The following is a 5,000-nucleotide window of genomic DNA, read 5'->3' on the forward strand; positions in this document are numbered from 1 at the left end:
GCGCGTGCATGTGTGTGTGTCTCTGTGTGTGTGTGTGTGTGTGCGTGTCTCTGTGTGTGTGTGTGTCTCTGTCTGTCTGTCTGTCTGTGAGTGTGTGTGTGTGTGTTACCATGGCGTATCTCCATTTGTTCCCTAAAGTTAAAATAACTCTGATTCCTTTTCTCTTCTCACATCTCCTGATTAATAATCAGTCCCTCCAGAAAACCTGATGATGCCATCCCATAATTCAACGCATAATCAGCCAAAGTCTGCATATTTATTTCAGGGGGGGGGGGAGGCGCATTTTTTCAAATACGCCGCAATTTCGCCGCATAAATTGCTGATTTCCGCGCAAAATATGCGGGGCTTGCATGATTTCATAATCCCCGCATTTTGGTTGTAATAAAGTCCCATCTATATCTTAGCAGAAAGATGAAAAATGTTGGTTTACTTCACACAAGAGCAGCCATTTCCCCCTGTTGCCATGGGAACGTTATGAAGTGATGTAATTACGTGACGTGAACATCATTGAAAAGCTGCAAACCCCGCGATGAAGCCACGATGAAACCACAGTTTTAAAAAGTTCCCGCAATTTCATCATAAAATTGCATAAATATCTGCATATTCCATCACATTTTTTAAGAAAACGTGACGCATAATGAAGACTTTTAGCCCAAAACTATCACAGAAAAACTGGAATAATTTTTCTGGAAGGACTGGTTAACTCGTGTTTCTGATTAATGTTTTGGAGCTTTGTAAATATATCTGATGTTTAAGGAAATAATAAATTATGTAAATGTGACTCCCATCAGGTATGACAGTAATTTTTGCTTCACGGTGCTTGTGGGGAACTTCATGATAGATTTTGGGGTCAGAGGTGCAACTGATGGTTTCTAGTGGGGGGGGAGAATACCATTACAGTATTTAATAATTGGAGCCCAGACGCAATTTTGTAACTTTCTAAATTTCTGATCCTCTGAATAAAAAACAGAAAATTGGAAAAAGTTTAAAGATCCAATTTTTTAATTTGTCATGGTGGGAAAAAAAGTGAAAAATTGGATATTTTAACCCATTTTTCTGTTTTTCCAAATGTCCATTAGTGCTGATAAGCGCTACACCGACCCCTCCGTTGATTTACCACATTTCATTTTCTCATTCTACGTCTGGAGAAGTTTCCGTCCCTCCTCTGATCCCTTTTCGTCTGAACGTCGTGATCTCGACTCGGCGACAGAAGGTCAGAAGCGTCCGTCCTTCGCCGCACGTTGGGACACCAAACTGAACAGACGGTCAAATATTAGTCGCTTTGCACACAAAAACAGGAAACTTTCTGTAGTTTTTGGGTTGATTGTGAGAATGTTCTGCTGCTGTTGTTCCTCTGAGAGTTTAGAAACCAAACGATGAATCAAGTTTAATATTTAGGATAAAGTCACATTCCACCTTAAAGCCTTTTATTGAAATGTTTGAATAATTTCTGTAATCTGATTGTCTGTGAGTGTCTCTCTCTGTGTGTGTGCGTGTTAGTGTCTCTCTGTGTGTGTTAGTGTGTGTATGTATATATATAAATATATATATGAATACACAGAAACTGTGATTGTCAAACATGTCCACTTTATTTCTGATCTTATGTTCTGTATATACATCATCATCATGTGTCCAAACCGTCTGATTCTCTGATGTTCTAATAAAGTCCAACATGTGTACATGATGACGGCGAGCAGCGTTCACGTCTTACTGTCACACATCACCGCCACGTTACCGTCTCTCCTCTCACAACATGTATTATAATGTGAGGCTGTGATCTGATTGGACGCCAGGCTGTCTGTTTAGAAGCTAAAAGCGTGAGAAGTTTACATTGAGTTTGGTTCAGTGACCTTCATCGCTGATCGCCGTCTGCGTCCTCGGACGTCTTCACACGTCTCAACAGAGACCCTAAATACCACACAGTGTGGTAACAGAGACCCTAAATACCACACAGAGACCCTAAATACCACACAGTGTGGTAACAGAGACCCTAAATACTGCAAAGTGCTGTCTGACGGCTCCACCGGTAGCTTAGCTTAGCACAGATCCTGGAGGTAACCGGCTCCATCTAGCCTAGCCTAGCACAGATCCTGGAGCTAACCGGCTCCATCTAGCCTACTGCTCCCAATAAGTGACAAATAACGCCAACATGTTCCTATTTCCATGTTGTGATTTGTAGAGTCACAGCGTGTAGAAATAACAAGGTCACATGACACACAGCCATCTTCTAACTGTATACATACCGGGAACTATATTCTCAGGCGGAAGAATATAGTACTTGGGCGGAGTGATATGCTTTGCAGCAAACCTGTCTGAGAATATAGTTCCCGGTTTGCATACGGTTAGAAGATGGCTGTGTGTCATGTGACCTTGTTATTTGTACACGCTGTGACTCTACAAATCACAACATGTAAATAGGAACATGTTGGCGTTATTTTGTCACTTATTGGGAGCAGTAGCATTGCTGGAACCATTCACCTGCATGTTCTGTGCTAAGCTAAGCTACCGGTGGAGCCGTCAAACAGCCTTACAACACGCACGGAGATGAGAAGGGTATGTATGGACCTATCTAACTCTGGGGGATACGGGGAATAAGACAAAGTCCTAATAAGTCGGCGTGTTCCTTTAATACTCTGATCAACAAACGTCGGGGAAAGCTGGAGACAACCAGGGGCGGATTGGCCATCTGGCATTTCTGGCAAATGCCTGATGGGCCGGACCATTTTTATAAATGTGGGCCGGTCAAATGTATTGTTGTGTAATATTAAGCATTTGGCCAGTCGGTAACGGCCGGCCTGGTCCCGAGATGGGCCGACCGACCCAATCAGAGGTTACTTAAATTAGGACGTTCAGTCAAAATCAAGCACGTCACCTTCACACGGGATCTCGGTTTACAGAGTTCAGGCTGTACCGGACCCTCCTGGTGATCATGCTGCTCTGGGGGACCGGCTGCTGACGGGCGCAGGTACTAGCGGTGGGTTAGATGAGTACAGCAGGTACTAGCGGTGGGTTAGATGAGTACAGCAGGTACTAGCAGTGGGTTAGATGAGTACAGCAGGTACTAGCGGTGGGTTAGATGAGTACAGCAGGTACTAGCGGTGGGTTAGATGAGTACAGCAGGTACTAGCAGTGGGTTAGATGAGTACAGCAGGTACTAGCAGTGGGTTAGATGAGTACAGCAGGTACTAGCGGTGGGTTAGATGAGTACAGCAGGTACTAGCGGTGGGTTAGATGAGTACAGCAGGTACTAGCGGTGGGTTAGATGAGTACAGCAGGTACTAGCGGTGGGTTAGATGAGTACAGCAGGTACTAGCGGTGGGTTAGATGAGTACAGCAGGTACTAGCGGTGGGTTAGATGAGTACAGCAGGTACTAGCGGTGGGTTAGATGAGTACAGCAGGTACTAGCGGTGGGTTAGATGAGTACAGCAGGTACTAGCGGTGGGTTAGATGAGTACAGCAGGTACTAGCGGTGGGTTAGATGAGTACAGCAGGTACTAGCAGTGGGTTAGATGAGTACAGCAGGTACTAGCGGTGGGTTAGATGAGTACAGCAGGTACTAGCAGTGGGTTAGATGAGTACAGCAGGTACTAGCGGTGGGTTAGATGAGTACAGCAGGTACTAGCGGTGGGTTAGATGAGTACAGCAGGTACTAGCGGTGGGTTAGATGAGTACAGCAGGTACTAGCGGTGGGTTAGATGAGTACAGCAGGTACTAGCGGTGGGTTAGATGAGTACAGCAGGTACTAGCGGTGGGTTAGATGAGTACAGCAGGTACTAGCGGTGGGTTAGATGAGTACAGCAGGTACTAGCGGTGGGTTAGATGAGTACAGCAGGTACTAGCGGTGGGTTAGATGAGTACAGCAGGTACTAGCGGTGGGTTAGATGAGTACAGCAGGTACTAGCGGTGGGTTAGATGAGTACAGCAGGTACTAGCAGTGGGTTAGATGAGTACAGCAGGTACTAGCAGTGGGTTAGATGAGTACAGCAGGTACTAGCGGTGGGTTAGATGAGTACAGCAGGTACTAGCAGTGGGTTAGATGAGTACAGCAGGTACTAGCGGTGGGTTAGATGAGTACAGCAGGTACTAGCGGTGGGTTAGATGAGTACAGCAGGTACTAGCAGTGGGTTAGATGAGTACAGCAGGTACTAGCGGTGGGTTAGATGAGTACAGCAGGTACTAGCGGTGGGTTAGATGAGTACAGCAGGTACTAGCGGTGGGTTAGATGAGTACAGCAGGTACTAGCAGTGGGTTAGATGAGTACAGCAGGTACTAGCGGTGGGTTAGATGAGTACAGCAGGTACTAGCGGTGGGTTAGATGAGTACAGCAGGTACTAGCGGTGGGTTAGATGAGTACAGCAGGTACTAGCGGTGGGTTAGATGAGTACAGCAGGTACTAGCAGTGGGTTAGATGAGTACAGCAGGTACTAGCGGTGGGTTATAAGTGTCTCGTTGAGCAGACTGATCTCACTAAGTGGTGTATGTATGACACAGTCAGTTCGTATGCTGTTTTTGCGTGTTATAAAGACGCATAATTGTTTTTTAGCGTGATTATCAACGCCGTTTGGCCTCCATTGACCTACATTACATGTGAATTATCGCCGTAGAGAGTAGTATGAAAGGACGGAGGTTGGTTGGGGGGGAGGAGGGGTAAAACACAGGACTATCACCAGGAGAGACGGGGTCACGTCCTGCGTGTGGCATTTATCAACTGTTTATTTTAGTTTTTTTAATAAAGCCTTCCCAAATGTTCTCCTCCTAAACCCAACCGTTTGTTGTTTCCCTAAGTCTGGATTTCCACAGGATGCAGAACGTCTGCGACCGGCTCCGCTGCTGAACGGCTGCGTGCTCCGCCGTCCGTCAATACCCACCAGGTCCTGATTTGTTGCGGCACGGCTGCGGCCATGACTGACAGCTGTAGTCACGAGGACCCACGAGATCTCACGAATTCACGTAGAACAGAACCACAAAACCACCACCAGTTAGTTTCCATCCAGAGGAG

This window comes from Sander lucioperca, chromosome 15 (assembly GCF_008315115.2).
Source record: "Sander lucioperca isolate FBNREF2018 chromosome 15, SLUC_FBN_1.2, whole genome shotgun sequence".
In the NCBI taxonomy this organism is placed as follows: Eukaryota; Metazoa; Chordata; class Actinopteri; order Perciformes; family Percidae; genus Sander; species Sander lucioperca.